We start from the raw sequence: 20,229 nt of genomic DNA, 5'->3' as shown, positions 1-20,229 counted from the left end.
TGATCTGGGACTCGTCAGAGTGATCATTTTTTGCACGCGTACTGCAGTTTAGCGAGAGCTATTGCTACAGTGTGACGAAATTAACCTGCACTGGCGCGAACGGCGTGGATTGCTTGATGGGGCTTTGCGTGCAACAGCGAAAAGTTGGTTACGAAAGACGCCGAAGCGTAAATGATCCGGTAAAATGTTGAACAGCTTGGGTTATTGCTCCTAAGTTCTAGCGCAGGAGAGTGCTTCCATGCCACGCGCAATCAACAGCCCCTTCTCACTCCCCAACGGTACTTGACCGAACGAGGCCGTCGATGGAAAGTGCGACCGGGCTCTAGGCAGCAAAAGTCATGGCCACTGAGTCGCATCGGTGGTTTCACACGTGAATAAATGCTGCCCAGCAACACCTTAATTCTTGTTTATCCGCCGGCAGAGCAGCGTCACCGGATATCGAATGGCGATTCTAACCCCAAGTTGTGCGCCGCATGGGCTGGCGAAACTCGCAGTCAAATTTACTAAAGTTTCACGTTGGGCTTGTTGGTATATCACGATGAACGCAAAAGGCGTAGCGCGTCAGAAACAGGACAAAAGAAGAACACAGACGACACACACGTTTGGCGCTGTCCTGTTTCTGATGCGCTATGCCTTTTACCTCCATCGAAATCAAATGCTGCAGGGTCCAGAAATATATATATTTACATACGTTCGCAATCAATTTTTTCGTCAGAAATTGTTGCCTGCTGACACAGGCCGTGCATTAGACAACGTCAGATAATTTATTACTTGCGGTGCACCGCCTATATTCAGAGGCATGTTTCCTCTACATTTTCAGGCCATACCAGTTCCGTCTGTTTCTTAGTAACAGTTGACTTTTGCTCTGCAATACTGCTTTCACCGATAACTTGCGGATGTCCTGACCCGAGAAGAATGTTCCCGAGTTGTTAATGTCTCTTAAAAACCAAAGAGCGAAGTAAACCATTGCAGGCTGTTATGCTCTAAACGTATATCAAAGTCAGGGGTCTGATTATCTGAGCGTGCCACAAAGTACCGAATTAAAGAAAATAACGTTGCACATTATGGGGGGTTTGATACAACTGAATAAATTTGCGAGACAATGTCATAAAATATCTGCTGTCAGCTTCTCAGATAGATAACCAAACAGGCAATTAGAGGCAAAGGGGCTTTTTTATACTGTGCTATCCATTTACTCGACTGATTACGACACGTCCCTCAAAAAAAAATCTGTTGGTTTTAGACGAACATTAAGTAATAAATTAGGTTGAGCTGTGTCAGTACATTAATCTTATAGAACGACAGAAAAAAAAAGCACTCTTATCGTGAGAGGAGCCTTATTGGTAAGCCAGAAAAAACGCAGGTGGCGACTCTGCCTTGCCATTCCGGCAACAGTTCGTCGTGACGTCATGAATTTCGACGGCGTTTCCTAGGGCCTAGTTAATTGTTTATGGGTCACGATGGACTTAATTGGCATGCTTCGAGATGTTTTGCTGAGCAACAACGGTTCAGCTGTACGAGAAAATAACAACATCCGCGACGTCACACCGACATGCTGGCACTGAGGTTTCGGCGCGAAAATAATAATAATAAAGAAAGAGTTCCTACATTCATGTTTTTCTAATAATCAACCTACGACAAAATTACCGAACGTAACGTTTCGAAAAATGCTTTATCAGTCTAAATTGATTTAGTGTTTCTCCTATAAGCGTCCTTTTAAAGGGACACTAAAGGTTACCAGAAAGTCAAGTTAAAGTGGTAGAGCAATGTTCTAGAACGTCTAAGGCGTCAATATAATCGCGAACAGAGCTTTAGTAACCGAGAAATTGAGGTAAATGCATGACCCGATTTGAGACCCCCCAGCGACATTCCGGTACTAGCCCGATGACGAAAGCACTTTTCATAATTTGTGTTACTAATACTCAACTACTCGTATTGAAAATATCATTTCATTCGATTATAAGACGGAAGAAAATGCTACTTGTCTACGTCTATTCGATTCTAAGAAAAAATAACATTTTGACGTTACTCTTCCGTAGTATGGGTGATCGAAAGGTTTCGTTTTCGCTCGACTCTGCGCCGCGCACGCTTTGGAGTTTCAGTAGTTTCGTTATCGCGTCGTGCTGTGAGGGTTCTGCTGGCTCGCGAAACTTTCATTTCGAGCAAGCAGTGAGAATGCCACGTCCTTGTGATGTCGTGGGAAGCCCTCGTTGCTTTCCCGCTCCGGAGAGCCGGTGTCGAGGCTGCCGTTGTAGTACGCAACGACGCCGGCAGCGCGGGCCCTCAGCAGCAGGTCGCGCTCGTCAGTGCTCAAATCACTGAAGTTGAGCCCAGCATCGCGAGCCAATCTGTCGTTGTCAGGGTCCATTGCGACGAGCGTTGAAGTTTGCGTCATAGAATAAAGTACGAGCTTATGGTCGCGCGTTTCTCCTTCCGCTAGCCACCATACTCCCGCTTTCGCTCTGCTGCCGGCTCTGTCTTGGCTCTGTTTCTGGCCGCGCGTTTGCGTTTTGCGCAGAAAAGCCGTAGCGCCGTCTGCGGACGCCGTTCTACTCACCGATGGCGCAACGTCACTATGAGACCATGATGTCAGTACTCCTCGATCGGAGGGCGGGCGATACGAACTGCGCTAGAGGTACGCGGACGCTTCAGAACGCATTTTCTCTGAAAATAAGTCTCTCCTTGGCACGAAACAAGCGTTTAGAGGTTTCGGGGATGGTATTTCAACAGTCTACGTTCACTTAATAGTAACCTTTAGCGTCCCTTTAAGCGGGAAACTCTGAACTGCTTCACTTGTAGTCCGGCAGTAGCAACTGAAGTCCACAGCGGCTCCCATTTGAAGGCCCGTAGTGAAGACAGTGTCATCTCTTGCTATGTTGACCTGCGCATCAACAACCCCCCTCCTATACATTGCACGATAATTACCCCATTCGTGATCACTCCCACAGTTGCGGCGACAATTGCGACGAACCGCGCGATATCATCTCGTTAGACCTCGTCCGAAAGGACACTAAATAATTCCAGCAATTTCATAAGAAGATCCCTCTAGTCCATTAATCGTCTCGCTTGTTTTACGCAGAGTCACGCTCGTAAGTGGAAGGGGCGTTCGCAGTCGCGAATTCCCACTTTTGGGGCATTAAGGCCAACGTCCATATCCTGGCACCTTCGTCAGACAACCCAAATTAATTCGCTCTTTTTTGTGCGTCGAAGCTGTATTCTTTCTAAATGTCAGTTCATCATGCAGTTTCATAGAGAAGAAGGTGATAAAGTCGATGCCCCCGCTACTTAACGAAACCTCACGAGTGAGCGGTGAGTTGGGCCCCATGGCTGTCTATATTTCTCGCTCCTATTCAAGAGTGTTTTTCCCGGCATGCCCTACTTCGTGCTGGTGATGCATTGTGCTCTGTCTCAAACGATGTCTGTGCTTAAAATGAAAAGACAGAAAGTTTAACGGTAACTCGACAGGTCGCCCCACATCTAGGTTTTTTCTCCGCTTCTGATAACGCGCCTAATTTCGGGATAGCTTGCCTGCCGGTGTGGTCGGTGTTGTCTCAAATGATGAATTTTTCGCTCGGTTGATGTGAATGAAAATTCCCATATATTTCTTTCGCCTTTTGCATTGCCTGTGTAGAACCTGTGTGTGTGTTTTTTTTTTTCTTTTTTTAATTGCTATAGCTGCCTTAGACGTTATGTATTGATGGGAATAAATTTACCAAGTACGTTTCATACTTTTTGCAACACACCCACCCCTCCTGAAAAACACACACTGCAATGTGTTTGGGGTTGTGGGCATTAAATAAATAAATAAATAAATAAATAAATAAGCAAGACACTATACATTGTCCGACGACGAAATTGTGGTATACGGGAAGGGAGCGTCGCTAGACTGTACAAAGGGTTACGCTTTACCATCTAAAAACTTCATTGAACACACGACGAAAGAAGGTGACTTCGAAGCAACGTTTCGTTGACACTGTACAGCTCGCGGGCCGCGGCGACTGCGAGGCAAAGTATATCACAAGAAGCCAAGAGGCGTCGCATCCGTCTATACGCATGTGGGTGGCATAAGAACATGAAAGAGGTGCTGCTTCACTAATCACAACGTCGGCCTCCATACTCTTGCGGCGCACCCGCTCGAGTTTCGGCCAAATGTTTCCAGATGGCGACACACTCACGAAAGCCATTCCTCCTTTTTGCACGTGTCGAGCCTCCTCCGCAGCGACTTCATCAACGCGAGCCGACGCACTATGTCATTCCTCCCCACTCCTCCTACTTTCTTTTTATTACTTTTTTTTCTTCATTTTTATCGAGCGACACGGAGAAGGCCTCCACGTCCTTGGGAGTGACGTCGCGCTTACGCCTCCGGTACGACCACCTGTCTTTTCCCGGCAATGTTTATGTCGCTTTGACTAAGCAGCGCATCCTTGTCTAATGGGTTTGTCCTTCGCAAATGTTCTTTGTGGAGGCGTGCGTTTCTCCGTGCTTTGACTTTTCCTTCGCGGTCAGATGGGCGCTTTGAACTGTTAAACAGACGACCCCGCGAAGGCCGTCTGCCAGCCCGTCTGGAAAACGACTGCGCACGTCGAAACAAGTTGCTCCCATAAGCACTGCCTCTTGTGAGTCGAGTTCACCGAGAAGCTGCCCTTGTTACTGATGCATCGTTCCGTTAAACGTCGTGCGGCATAACTCGTCGCTATCGACACGTGGAAGCATGCCGGATGATGAGCCCACAACTGCGCAGCGGACTTGAGTTATGTCGGTCAGCAGACGAAATTGGTCTCCGAGCGGCCGCCGTCTGGAGTGGCTCACGTCGAAGCAATTTATTGATGCATGCCGCGTTTTTACAACTCGGCTTCAGCTCACGCGGAAAATGCTATCTGTTAGCGCTTTCTATTGCATCGACCAGAAGAACTCCTCGTCGTCATGAAGAGGACACAGTTCGGTTTCAAGGACAAATGTACATGACCATAATAAAATGATCATGGTAAGCGAATTAACGTGGTCGCGTAGCGTGGGATATCGAATTGAATGCAGAAATTGGCATGTTTTGTTGCGTCGGGCAAAGTGGTCCGTAAGTATCGTGACACTGACCCTTAGGACTGCAAAACAAGCGCTAACCTTTAACGCGGCAGCGACACAAGAGCGAAGCACGCCAGCCTGACTGCAGTCATGGACTGCTGAGCGCGTCCGGCGTAAGACCTCTTTCTGCGAATACCTTAAGACTGTCAAAAATCACCTGTGGAAGACAGCGCAGTTCTAGCGCTTGCGCTGGCCTACTCGAAGACATCACTTGCGCGAGAAATCGAAATACATAATCGACTAAGCAACAAAACTTCACTAATGAAGTTTTTAACGAATTACCTTACGGCAAATATTGCAATTTACAGTATGTAGCCGGTGGGAGTGCAAGGCGAGAATTCTGCGAATAACACCATTTTCGAGATACACACCATCATTATTATTTTTATTTGATTTGAAGGTACATATGCATTTGAAAGGAAAGGTGAAGCGAGAAGCAGGCTGGCAACTGCCACCAGAAGGGGCACAACGCCTGCCTACTCTTTAGAAAGGAGTTGACAGCAACACAGAAATGGAAGATAGGAAGAAGGCAGGAAACATCAAACTCACGGGAAAAAATGCACTGTCGTTCCACTGACTTTTTTAACAGTGCCGTTTTATGCATTGAAGCAAAAAAGTAATTGGAACGCCCGGGTAGTATAGTCCGCGAAGTTCGGGAATTAATATCTCTAAACTGGTGTCATCCTGAGAATTATTTTCAAGTGGATCCACCTTGCGAACTCGCCGGCTACTGTTCGTAAATTACAGTACTGTCGTAAAGTAATTAGTTTTAAAAAGTTAATGATTTTTTTGTTAATTAGTCGATTATGCATTTCGCATGTAAGGAATGACCGCCTCTTCGACTAGACCAGATAAAGGACTAGAATGGTGCTACCCGCCACTGGCGATCTTTAAAAATTGTTTAAACTTTTCGCAGAAAGAACCCGTATATGCGTTTGGAGTGCGTTCGTCCTCTTGATACTCTTCTTGGACCTTTTCCTTTCCTTCGTGTTATTCACATTTCAAAGTTAAGAATGCAGCTGTCACCAATATTACCAAAAAGTGTCGACGATGAAAACCGATCGCGCGCGTTGTATTGAATACCCTTTGTTTCGCTTTTTAGAGTTGCTTTGCTTTGTGCGAGGCTTTCATATGTGCAATGTTCTTAGCAAAAACAGCATCTGTTGCGACCTATCGGTCTAGTTCCTTTCTATTGTACAGCATAGGTGAGCGATCGGTATGTCGAAAGATGGCGCCTGTCAGTTGCTCGCACGGTCGCGCGCGGCGCCGGCATTTTATCGCAAACACAGTCTTGTTTTTGTTTCATTCGAGGACTTCCTGGTAGATCTACCTCGCCAAGTTTATGCTTGTTTGCATATATGTCTCTGACGTTCCTCGTCGCGGGGTTTATACACGGACGATTCGCGGTAATATGTTCCTTGTTTTCTTTCCCGCTTCTTCGGGAAGCACTCGTCCACTCGGCTGGCGTAACGCGCGCAGGAAATTTTGCAATGGTGATGAAACGTTCGAACAAGGTTTCCTGCCTGTAGGGGGCGCCGCAGATTATGCGCGAAAAAGAAGCGCGAACGGTTAGATGAGAAACTCGGGGACCAGAGTTTATCTATGTATAGCGTTACGTAACATGCCCGTCAAATACAGGTGCAGACACGCATTCTGCGAATGGCGGGAACGTGAATATATATTCCTACGCTAAGAACAAAAGCTGCGCGCGGCAACTATCCAAGAATAGTCGATTGTGTTCATTGCATGTTGTTTACGGAACAAAATAGGCATTCCTAACAGGGGCGAAGTGATCGAGTTCTCGAAAAAAGAAATAGTTTCTGGCAGAAAACGGTTGTTTTCACCATAACACGGCTATTGTTCAGGCGCAATGATGTATAATCATGGTCAGCTATAGAATCAAGTGTCTGTCGAAAGGTATAGGGAAGCTGGAAACCGGCGAACAAGACGGAATGAAAAGCCAATGATCAAGTGTGTAGTATAAAAAGTGACTATCTTGAACAGTCTATTGAAAGCCTATTGTTAGCTACAGAAGGATATCCGCGTAAGAGAAAGTGCCGTTACATAAGCACTATACGGGTTCATCCGTCAGCTGACAGCATAGTGTATTAGCCGGATTCGCAGTGACGCATGATAGCACTGTATAGTCAAGCGCTCTCCTCCTTCACAATAGCGTCGTTATCCTTATTACTATCAGTGTTCGCTAGCGCAGTCGCCGCATGGTTCCTGTTGATAAAGCCGAAGTCGGTATTAGCGGGTCAATCTTTCGCAAGCTCACTAACTAACTTAGCGAACTTCAACGCAGAGACGATCGCTCGAATCACGATAGGGAGAGACAGAGAAAAAGGAAAAGCGTGGATGTTAACCAAGCTCTCGCCCGGTCGACTATCTTAATCGTGGGGGGAGGGGAAAGGGGGAAATAAGATAACAAGGACGAGGAGAAGGAGAAAATGTCAAGAACTAAGCACATTTCCCACGATTGCGCAATACACTAAGATTCCCTGTTGCAGACAAATATTACTACTTGACGCCTCGGTCCTTTTTTCTAATCTTGCATGATCTGGACGGGAACTGATAACTGTCAATAGTAATAGCGAAAGGGAAGCCAGTATTGTTTGTGGCCTCGTGAGATGAAGCGCAGCTGCTGGGCTGAGGCTGCGCGTATTGGGAGCACAGCCCAGCCAAGTTGCCGCTACGACATCGAAGCCTTCCTGCCCTTTCTGGCACTGTATAGCGACCACTCCTTATTTTAGTTTTCTGCTGCTGTAGGCCAGTTGCGCTATTGTTGTGACGTGCTGAGGGCGTCAGTATATTTCCAAGCACTTCCCGGCAGTCTTAGAACATTCGCAATCTCATGTTAGTTTGACCTGCTGCGCTCAACTGGATTACTTTTAGAATTGGAAAAGCCACACCATGCATGGCTGTTCCAGATTAATTTTCAATACCTAAATTTATCCGGCGCGCACATAAATTTATGCGCGCGTACGTTCTACCACTTCATCCTTATCGGAATGAAGCCTCCACGGCCGGGAATCGAACCAGTGACCTCAAGTCCGGCAGTGTAACGGGACATACGGTATACTGTTGTGGTGTGAACATTCGGCTCCGTCTTTATTTTCACAATCTTAGTTTTAAAAATGAGTTCGCACGACGAGGGATCTCGTAATACTTCGCGTCGGCCACGAGTTTGATTCGAACTCCCAGGCTTAACGACTTAGCCTAGCTCCTAAATCGCGGTATCCAGTGAACTTGGCCGAATAGCAAGCCTTTTTGATTCGGGCGTACAAAAGTTGGACGCGGAAGCCGGCCTCGCGAGCCGCTTGCTGTGAACCTGATGGACTCTCACGTGCATCGCGATAACCCTACGCCCTACTCGGAGGACGACAAGGCGAACAACTCTACGACAGCTCTCTGTCTCTCTCGCTCTCTCTCTCTCTCTCTCTCAATCCGTCGCCGTGGGTCCGTCTTGAGCCGAGAGCAAAGTGTGGCGCATACCATTCGTCTCTCATTCCAGGAAGACCAGCAAGAAGGCAGCCGCACACAGCGGAAACGTAATCGCCCGTCCGGCAACCCAAGAGTCGTAGAATAGCAAAGTGAATTAATGAGCTCTGGAGGAGAAAAAAAAATGGGAGGAGGCGCAGAGACAGAGGAGAAAGCGCATCTCCGGAAGCAGCAACACTGGGAGGGAAGGCGCTGGAGACGGGCAATGGAAGATGGCGACAGCTGCGCCTCCTCGTGCTCTCCAGAAACAAGATAGGAGAGGTTTAAAAGGACGCAATGCGGGGAGCACAAAAGCTAGGTCAATGATGACGCCGACGTCAGAAGTTCAACACCCCGGGCAGAGAAAAAAAAAAAAGAAGAACCACTGCCGCACTTGACTTGCGCGCGTTGTCGACGAGGAGATAGTGGCGGCTCTGAAGGAGTGAAGTGGGAGAGAGACGCGGACGATAACCGGCAGCGCGTTTTGCACACAGGAGCGCGCGTCGATTGCAGAGAAAAAGGAAGGACGAATTCCTTGCGTCACCTGCCCCCCCTCCCCCCCCCCCCCCGAAGCTTTGTACGTGACTCAGCCGTGACGCGTCTGTCGGTACGCATGTGCTGCGTCCGGTCACTTCAGGAATGCCCTCCTCCCTTGTCCATTCTTTCTACGCGGTATGCCCAGCGCGACAGCAACTCTACGCATTGTCAGGATTGGGGGCTCGATCCCATCGCTCGTGATCCGTTGTCAAGATTGGAGTCCGGCATGAATTCGAAGGTAGCTGGCCCATGCCGTCGTCCAACTTATCCACGCTGACGACGTTGATGAAGGGAAGGACTGCTTCTCATCGAGAACGAGGAATATGGGTTTATTTACAGTATTTATATCAGTCTAACATGACTGCTTGAGAAAGTACATCAGTCTAACATGACTGCTTGAGAGAGAGTCTCAGTCCAACATGACTGCTTAAGAAAAAGTGTCGAGCATCCGCACAACAGCAGTTTTTAAACACTCGGTCCTCCCGCGATACAAGGCGACGCGAACGTTCGTTTAGTCATCGCAAACTAGCCGCCTCTGCGCAGGGCGCTTTACACACACACACATGCACACACACACGTGTTCATGGTCCGAAACCGACACCACACGAATTTCATTGAACTCGGAGCCGTTCCGGGTAGCGCGTTGTCTTGCGTCTTGGTCGGTGCGTGGGAAGGAGTGTCTGTCGGCGTTCCTGCGGCAGCTCCCCCGCCCGTAGGAGATCAGGTCCGCTTTGTCGTGTTGCGCACAAAGCCTGCTTCGTAGAACTCCTTCAGTCACAACGCATCTAGCTGAAGCGACGGAGAGTGTAGGATGCGCGTATTGATATCGACACAAAGTCGACTTAGTCACGCCGTGGCTAGAGGTTGGCGGCGATGCTCCCGGGATGTTGCCTCCACAGTCGCATCTGGTTGGCAAAACTTTGCACTGCAGCTGGCCGTTCTTAACAGCATATGCTTTGCTTCAAGAAAGTAAAAAAAAAACATACACCACGTCAGTTGAAGCAAGTATTTCTTCCATATTCATTTATTTGGCGGAAAAGCGCTGGCTACCAACGAATAAGTTTGCGTGTTTTTTTTTTAATATTTATTTGACGATAAATTGAGATGCATGTTTCTAATTGGAAAACTAGGCCCTGCAGCTTCGGGAGGTGAAGCTGTACTGTCGACCTTGTCCTCAATTCCTCTGCTAACGTTATTGACATTGACGACATTCCTATCACTGCGCTGACCGATGCAGGAGCCTATACTCTTCGGTACAAGCACTGCCTTGCGACGAAGACTCGGGAAACTCCGCACCCCGCACCTCCACCGATATGTTGCGCGTGGAGAAGCACAGGCAGAAGAGATCATTTAGGGATTTATTTACAAGAGCGGGTTCGCACGAGACCAAGATGGAAGCGAGCTCGAGCCAGGAGCCCAGGAACGTCTCCGTCTTCTTTGGAGCGGCCTATCTCTTAAACGTCTGTTGTATCGCAGCAATATCATTAAATTGACTTGACCAATTTACTTTTGACTTATCGCAGAAAATGCAAAACGTGCGTATTGCTGCTTTCTTTATGGTTACAGTTAAAGAAACCATTGTGAAACGTTTACTTTATTGTGGTAACTTTTTTGAGTGTATAACATGTATATTTTTTTAGCTGCACCAAATTTTAAAAAGAATTGTGGCAGGCAGCACAATTCTAAACTATGAATTAATTTACAAGATGAGATGGCCGTTATTTCCGCGAGAAATCAAAATGCAGCATTCAATATTTAACATAACTACATTATTTGCCAATTAATTAATTACTTTATGGCGCATATTTTAATCTGCGAATTGTAGCCGATGAGTTTGCAAGGATATCCACTTAGAACGAATTCTCAGGACTACACTAGTCCTGAAATATGAATTTTCTGAACTGAAATGGCGTTACCAGTTACTTTCGTGCTTCGATGCATCAAAGGCCGCTTTCTTAAGTGAGTGAAATAACGAGTGCATTTTTATCGCTGCTTTGACGCCGCATATCTCGAAATCGGGGTCATCCTCAGAATTCGTTCTTACTGGACATGCCTTGCGAACTCGCTATCTACAATTTGCATATTCAAATATATTCCATAAAATAATTCAAAAGTTCATTAGTGTTATTATGTGAGTTATTGAATTAAGCATTTCGATTTCTCTTAAAAGTGATGGCCGCCCCCTCATCGTGTAATTTGGCTCAATGATTGTAATTATGCTTTCTGTCACATGCATTTTCGTTTAAATTTGGAGCAGTAAAAAAAAAATAACATCCTATATTCACATCATGTTACCATCCTTTTTGACCAATGAACAATTTGTTATTTCCGGAGATGCCGACGATGCAATATTTGCCAATATTTCCAATTTAATCCAAGTAAATCAATCAATAAAAAAATAAGGGAAAGCTAACCTTTTCTTTTTGTATCATTTTATTTTTTTATGTTTTTTGTCCGAACCATAGCGTCGCTGTGATGTCACAGATTCCAATGCACTAGATAGCGCGTTATGGCAGTTCTTTCTATGCCGGAAAAGATTTCAATATAGGTTAGTTTGAGCTCACAGTTCGCTTATAAAGGAATGCGATCCTTGATTATTGTTAACCAATTTACTAGTGTCGAGTTGACCACGTCGTAACTCACGACATCACGAGGGAGATAAGGCGGAAACTTCGTGGTGGAGTCGCCCGCCCCCCACCCACTTCTGCTTCTACTTCATGCATTTTGCAGTTCGAAGCCTGCGCCCTAACGTTGAGGCCGACCTTTGTCTTACTCCCTAAGTGCATTCTACTAATCCGGTTTAACACCACAATGCTCAAGGTAAAGTTTTTGATTCGCTGAATTCGGTACCTCACAATTCTGATATAAGTGCTGGAAAGATAATGCTAAGTTTATTGAAGTGTTTCCAATGTGCTGTAAATACATTTCAGTTGTGAATATCTTAGAAAACAAATTACTGCTTAATTAGTTATCGTACCAATTATATTACTCAAGTATAATTTATTTTTGTACGCATGTACTCTCGGTGGGCAGAAATAAATGTGAACAATTTTTTTTTAAACTTTCTTTGATGTAGAATGGTGTTTCAGCTTTGTGAGGTTAACATAATATCCTTTATCAGTTATTAACTAACATGTGCGCTCGTAGAGCAATAGTTTAGAAATCGTGGTATCAGCAAGAATTGTAAAATATATTGTTGCACAGCCCTACGACATGGCTTTGCACTGCACTGGTCAAACACGCATACATTGACTGTGCGATTTCCATTTCCGATAGACTGCACAAAAGTACAGTTTTCTCGCATTCACGGACTACATAATTTTTTTTTTCGTAGATACACACGTAGACTCTCCGGTTAGCGAACACAGCGCGCTCCCATTACCATTCCACATGGACGTTAAATGCTACGTCTACACTCGGCTCCAGAGAACAGCCTAGAAGGGAGCCTAGTTCATCTTTCTTTCTTTCTTTCTTTCTTTCTTTCTTTCTTTCTTTCTTTCTTTCTTTCTTTCTTTCTTGTCACTGTTGGCGATATCGGTCGCTCTCTGCACGTGGCAGGAGATCATCGCGACATGTATCAGCATTCGAAGAAGTTCGAGTAGCGCACTCTGCTGCGATCAAGCGCAAGGCCATCGTATGTTCGGCCTTGCTGAACATGCACTTGAACAGCCTTGTTAAAGGGCTCTTCTTTCTTTCTTTTTTCCTATCGTCACTCATGAGGCGAAGTGGGCGATGAAGAAAATGCAGAACAAATCATTCGCACTGTCAATGGCTACAAAAAACTACACAGACTCGCCGGAAATGCTGAATTTATTCGTAACTCAGAGGCACAAACTGAAATCTAACGAGTGCACTGGAAAGTTTGCAACGCCAAGTTAGGACTGCAGTTCTCGATTTCAAGTTACATTCATGGGCGGAGAAAAACATCGGCTTTATCACGGAATTCCTGCGGTCCTTATATTTTTGCTTAGGGGGGTACGGTGTCCAGTAAAAATGAGTAGCTGTCTGCCTTATGACTGTCGGGTTATTGGAGCGTTTCGGCACAGCGTTACCCTCCTTACTGTCACTGTCATATATGCAAAGGGCAGATGCGCGCCGTGGGTCTTGTTTTTACTGCCCTATCTGTATATAACGTCGCAATTTTCATCATTCGGATCGGACCAGTTAGAGGACCTATGTGAAATAGTTCGTGTAAGTATTGACAGAATAACTTAAAATCGGATTATATTGTTGGTGTTGACTTATTATTAACTTCAGCGGCGACAGGAAGACAACAGACAGAAACTGAGTGTATATTCACTTCGTTTCCGTCTTTTGTCTTCCTGTCGAGCTGCTGTTAATAATGATTTGTGCAGTTGTCGTTATCCATCTTAAACATGGCGTTCAATCATTAAGAAATGTTAGCAGTGTGTTAGATGCTAAGTATCAGATTACCTAAGCTTTATGTTGCTTGGAAAAGAAGGCGTGCTTCTTCTTTTCATATTTATTTCAGAAATGACTATAGTAACGTCGGTTGTGGTAAAATGCTACTGAATCCTAATGTTCAGATGATTCGAATTAGAAAAAAAGAAGACTACGGTATAAGAGGTACCTGGGGCAACAACACTACAGATGAGAAACTGTATCGGACCACAAATTTGCAGACACACAAAGCATTTTGCGTGATAAAGAATTCTGTGTGGAGAGCAATTAGAAGTTGATGCCAGCTTAAACAAAGACCGTTATCAACCATAAATAAATTTGATTACAATACCTTTTTGTCTCTTACCTAGATCTCGCAAGAATTGAGAAAAATGCAACGAACAGTATTGACTGGCGTTGTAATGTCCTCACTCAAGCGTTTCCGCACGAGAAGCCAGCTTCCCCTTGACTGCCTTTGTTGAAATGCCGCTCCAACGCTGTTTACGCTTTGAGACGTAAACACACGTATTTCTAAATGTCAGCTAGCTGAATGCCAATAGTGAGGTACAAAGCGTTAATAGGAGGACTATAGGGAAAGCTTTGTTAGCAATCCCCAGCAGTATACGAGAGTGACCATTACAGAACACAGGAAGTTTTCAGATAGTTGTTGTTTGCCTAGCATTTCCTCTCAACTTCGTGCGTTGTCAAAGACCGAAAACGTACCTACGCGCTCCTTCCTTTGTGCGACCATATGAAAGCGTAGGAGAAACTATATTTATGTTTAGTTATTATGCTCATTGGAAGCGTAGACGCCTGCAATTGGTGGGATGCTCCACCTCCGCCGCCATGGCCGTGATTGGCCTTGGCTAACACTATAGTGCACATACGCAGACAGCCAAGAAAGGGGACGGGTGCGTGGCCTTCGCGGTAGCTTAATTGGTGAAGCACAGCACGCGTAATACGGAAGATGTGGGTTCCACGCCCACCTGCCGCAAGCTGTCTTCCGCTTTGATTTCCTTTTCATTATTTTTTTTTCTAAATTTCAAGGAAAAATAACAGTTAGCTTCCTCTAAGCTTTATCTGGTTTCATTGTTGTTGTTTGTTGCCTCTCTTCATATAGGGTTGTAATGACAACAAAAATCGAGGGCCTCAGATCCCCTTACTTAACGTGAGAGTAGGTGAGCTTGTGTTCATGTTCGTGTTCGCGTGTGCGTTGGGGCATGAACCGGCGAGAAAAACTATACGACTGTACTTAACAACTGCACAACAACGTTCTTTCCTGGTCATTTGAGGTGTTTGCTTATACATTTAATACAAACAACAATAATGAGTTGGTGACGCATCATACGCAGTCTATAAGATAAAGCCAGTCATATACAGTGTGTTTCACGTAACTTGTGCCAAAGATTTAAAATAAGAAAGTGGTTAGCTGCAGCTGAATAAAACTAATGGCATATGATCTGCCGTCATGTGGCGCTCCTTACAGTTCTTCTTTTTTTTTACATTCCGCTTAATAGGTAATTAATTAAGATCAAATATGCAACATCTTTGATATTCATCTTAGGGCCAAGTGCGTTTCGTTGTGTTGTAGAGGAGGTTCAGAAACGATTGATTCGATGTTTTGTGGCAACGTGCATGCTGCGTAGTGATTTTTTTCGGAGTTTAAAGAAAGCCCACGAAATATGAAATAAAGACACGTGACAGGGCTCGTGCGCTATCATATATATAAGCGTATTCTATGTCCTTTCTTTTTCCTACTTTGGCCAGTTCAATGCCTGATTTTATGTACCTCCATATGAACCTAATCCGTGCTTTCTTGTGTGCCCTGATTTTAGTCTAATTATGGGACCGTACTTCGTGTTTACTTTAGTGTACATATGTGAGTGGACTTTATGTTGCTGTGTTTCTCAGTTGACTTTCAGTTCTAGTGTGGCATTAGTGTACTTACGTCACTGAAATTTGTGTTTTATCATTTGTAGTTAACCTTCAGTTATAATGTGCCATTAGTGTACTTACGTGACTGCAATTTGTGTTATTATGATTTCCTTATTTTTTATTATGATTTATTCCTTTGTTTTTAATCCCTATGTGAAAAAGTAGTAGCCACCCCCAATTAAAGGTGACAAGATCTCCGAAATACCATTAATAATATTTAAAATATTTAAAAGAAAAACCTTCGTGCGCGACCGGATCATCCGTCCCGCCTTTGTTCCATCTATTCTTGCCATTTTTTTATAACGGCTTACAGTACGAATCAAACAATAACGCAGCCGCTCTAGGTCGACGCCTTTTTGAACTATTTGCACTCCAGGCATCCGAGAGGATTAGTTGGCGCGCTTTTCTCGCCACAGGACTTCGACGCGCTGCCGCTGCGGTTGATATTTCCGAACGCGCGGTACCGACGGCGCGAGCCCAGTTTCCGATGTCAAAGCAGCAGCTGTCATAGTAAAAAAAGAATTATGAGGCTACCTCGTAGTGAATTAGCCACGGAATGAGTGTGATCACATGGATTGAAAGATTAGGGAAGAAGGAAGAAAGATTTTATTAATTAGGGGGTTTAATGTTCCAGAGCAATTCGCGGGCTAATGGGAGACGCAGTGGTTCGGGGTTTCGGATTAATTCTGTCCACCCGGTGTTCTTTAATATTCACTCAAAGCGTAGTACGAGAGTGTTTTTGCATTCCACCCCCATCGGAATACGACCGTCGGAACAGCGAATCAATTACGGATTCCGCAACCTGGTGCTTGCTCGGCAGTAGAGCGACATAGGTGGTTAGTGCTTAGTGCACCGCCAGAGCTAACTCCACTGAACTTAAGCCATTCTTTATTTGTTCCTTTGAACTTTCCCTCATCAGAATATAGCTACAAAATGTAGATCTGGGCAGTTTGGTGGCGAATAAAATGAGATAAATCAAGCCGTAAGCACGGCACTTAAAGAAGTAGAAAGCGATGATATAGTCTGCGTTTACCGTTGTTTCATCCAGTTTAGCCATTTTCTGTCTTCGCAAGCCTGACGCGGTGTTTCTTCCGCTGTAACAGCAACCGAATCACTATAACGACAAATCAATAATGGTCCAACTGGTGCGAGCAACGACGGAACCTGAGGCCACAAAAAAAACGTAACGTGAGCACTGCTATTCCGTCTTCCTGACCTCAAGTGCCGTGGCACTGCACAGTCTTGAAGTGACCAAGAAAGCTGACATGTCGTTCGGGGAAGTGGACCTGCAGCCAACAATGGGACGGCCAACAGAAAGAATGATATGCCTATTGATACAAAAGGCGTTCGCTCCCAGAACCCAATCTCTGTAAGACGTGCATTGGCTCTATACGGACACTGCACTCGTCTACAGTTTATCAACTGTACTAGATCGAAGAAGTGCACTTCGTATATAGTGTTATATGGCTGATGCGGGCGGACACCCGGCTGATGCAAGAATGGATTATTCAGAGACACAGATGGGTTTATACACAGCAGTTTGGCAAGCAGTGTGGCGCTTAGCCCAGCATGTGTTATTACAACTAGGGTTGTCCTAATGACCGCACTAAATGTACATCAGGATTCACACCTTGAGCTACGCAGGTGCGCCCGGCGTTACGAAGGCACCTTTTACTCTCCTGCGAGAAACTGGTCTCAACGAGATGCATGTTGCGTTACGTGCGTGTTATGGCAGTATGTCCTGAGTGTATCATTTCATTTACGATCGCAATAACCTGGAGCCGCATGCCAGCCGTTCTGCCAGGCAAACCTCTCTAGTTTTCATTAAGGAGCCTCGCTATATCTAGACTTCATCACTAACACGCGAGACTTGACGTCATTATGGTTACCTCCTCCATCTCAGAGCAGAGAACACAAAAGACGATTTCGCAAACCGCACTCTCTTTATTTGCTGTGAAATATAACTTTTGTCGCCACTGAAAGGGATGGATATGCCATAAAACTATAAAAAAATACGGACGAATTTGCGCAGAAACCATCGACGATGACTGTCAATTTAAGCGAATAGCCGACCGCTTTTATATAAAGCCATTCACTTTATTAAAGGAACGGTGTACGTGACAGCGTACATTTCTTTCATTGAGATGTTTAGGCAGCGTTTGTTGCTTCATTGCGTAATTCTGCTGAGTATACAGCCGTTAACCAGTACACTTGTAGGGGTAGTATAGGTGGCTGAGCTACGTACGAGCCGATTCAGCGTCATATGCGTGTTGTCTCTAGCGGTGCGAGTGCAGGCATTTAATGCGACTGCCATTCTCATCTCCCGCCGCCGGAGCACTACCCCTCAGCCGTAACATAGCAACGCCACCTGCACATAGGAATAGCTCCTTCCCGAGCGTTGCACCAGAGCGTCTAAACCTTCAGACGATCCATACGTGCCTGCAAGAGACCCTGGAGCAGCTGGCTCATCTGTGCCTCCCCAGCCTTGGCGCAAGAACGCCCCATGGTCGCCGCCACCTACGCAGGCCCGGCCTTCCAGCGGTCACAGAGACTGACGTGCTATTCCCAGCGCGTCTCCAGATCCATGCACTGCAAGGCCTGCTGGAGTTTGCAGGTGCAAATGGTATCGCCACCTTTTGAGCACGGTGGCTCTTTGCTGGGGACAGCCACCTGGCCGCTTCTGAACGTGGTCGAGTCTACTACCCCTCATCCTCTCTCTTCCTCTGCGAACTTTCACTTCTCCTCCCTCTCCCCTGACAACGCTGTGCCGTGGTCCCTCAAGGGTTGCATTAAGCACCGTTTGCTCCTATAGATCACTGTGTACATGGTGCTTCAGCGAACACTTTCAAAAATCTTTAAAGGTTGCCTGTGGCAGATAGCACAATTCTAGTTCATGAGCTGGTCTACACGAAGAGACAGACATTACTTGCAAAAAAAATTGAAATGCAAAATTGACCAATTAACAAAAAATCACTAATTCCCTTATGACCCATATCGCAATTCATAAATTACAGCCGTGGCGTTGGCAAGGCGGATCGTCCCTCTTGGAACGAATTCTCAGGATGACACCAGTTGCGAGATAATTCCCGATCATTGGGCAAGTGTTCGCTTAAATACGCTATATATATATATATATATATATATATATATATATATATATATAAAGAAAGAAAAAAAAATTAGGTGGTCCCATTGCCGTCTTTGACTTCGGGACCTCCGTCCATATATTAACATCTTGTAATCTTTCTAATCATCACAATAAAACCGATGCTGATTCTGAACCATATTGTTACGCGTATACATGAAGCAAATACATGGATCGCGATCACCACCACCAGCGACGACGACAAGTCGCGATTGAAATGGGCGCTGCGGATGCAAGGGCCGACGTCAGCACCGCAGTCACTTGCGAAATGGTCTTGGAAGTTTTGGGAGCAGCTGTACATAGTGTCTCCTCACTGTGGAAAGCTTGGAGAGAAAAAAAAAACGCAGTGCGGAACAATAATTACTGAAATTGTGCGGTGTGCACTGGGCACAGTTTTACGGCCTCTGCTATTTTCCGTTGCCCTCTTGGAAAGGCACGTTAATGATTTTACTAACAAAGAGCTCTTCGACGCTGTAGTTTCATTATTACAGCTTTCTCAATGACGCAGTCTGTCCGTGATGGGAGTGTCGAACACGTGTTTTGTCCTCACAGGCGTTGGGCAGTCACGATGAATATTAAAAATAAAAAGCTTCGTTTTATTCTGCAATCAGTAATTAATAATAAAATATCTTAAGGCTTCCAGAGATGGCAATGTGATCAAAGCTTTTGGTGTTGTTTTGACTCTCCCAAGAATGACTTGACGCTGCATGGTCGTTACCTCACGCCTGACTTAACTTCTTGCTTCTTTATTCTCCTTCCACACACTTCCCCACTTAAACGAGTGAGTCATCGCAACAATATCTATATATATATATATATATATATATATATATATATATATATATATATATATATATATATATATATATATATGTATATTAATTTCCCCTGTGTTTTCCTTGGTGTCATTGTTTGTTGGCTTCTTATGATTAATAAAAATCAGGCCCCTCGGTTAACCCCCTCTCTTCTCGTTTATATATATATATATATATTCATTGTGGCTGTTTGTATTTTACAATGTAACACTATTTGTACAGTTGTTCTCCCTATTGTTAATACGCATGCACAGTCTGAGCCATAATCTGCTCAATCTCGTCGACTGCACCCACGCCCCACTTGTTTACGCATGCATTGCGAGGGCTTGATTTGGAGAAATCCTGATGGCACGCCGTACTCGTGAGTGCCTCAGATTTTTCGGCGTCGCCTCGTGAATCCCGGTATAAATGACCGCGCGCGGATCCGTGACTTCCGGCAAGGCCGTTACACATTCGTCCACAGCGACCGTATACCAGATGGAAGTGCAATCGCTGCAGGAACGGCCGCACCGATAAGCCGTGCAGAGGCCCCACAGAGTCTGCGCCGTCTTCTCTCTTGCGCTCTTCTCCGCGATAACTGACGGTCGGTTGTGAGGACACGGCGCCTTCTCCGACCGCTATCGCCCGCGATATACAGGACACCGGGCGGCCAGCTTACTGATAACGAGCCGAGCGTCTTCAGCGCGCGATAAACAGGCTGCCAGCGTGCGCGGACGCAACTGCCCTCGCGCCCCTCTTGCACCTCAAGCACTAACCCCTGCATTCGTCCGGAGGTCAGGAGAGAGAAGAGGGGAAAGGGTGCGAGTGGTGAGGAGGATGCATATTACTGCTCCCTAG

General features: G+C 45.6%; 2 protein-coding genes across 3 annotated transcripts in view; one reads left to right on the top strand and one right to left on the bottom strand.

Moving 5' to 3' along the window:
* LOC142578823 (uncharacterized) overlaps nt 1–20,229 on the top strand; it is a 524,047-nt gene that overhangs the window by 129,589 nt on the left and 374,229 nt on the right. The window lies entirely within an intron of this gene.
* Nucleotides 1–20,229, bottom strand: part of LOC142578827 (GSK3-beta interaction protein) — a 613,414-nt gene that overhangs the window by 458,247 nt on the left and 134,938 nt on the right. The gene's annotated exons all lie outside the window — the stretch shown is intronic.

The sequence above is a fragment of the Dermacentor variabilis genome, chromosome 4 (genome assembly GCF_050947875.1).
Source record: "Dermacentor variabilis isolate Ectoservices chromosome 4, ASM5094787v1, whole genome shotgun sequence".
NCBI lineage: Eukaryota > Metazoa > Arthropoda > Arachnida > Ixodida > Ixodidae > Dermacentor > Dermacentor variabilis.
The sequence above is the reverse complement of the archived record's forward strand: the minus strand, read 5'-3'. Positions and strand labels throughout refer to the sequence as shown.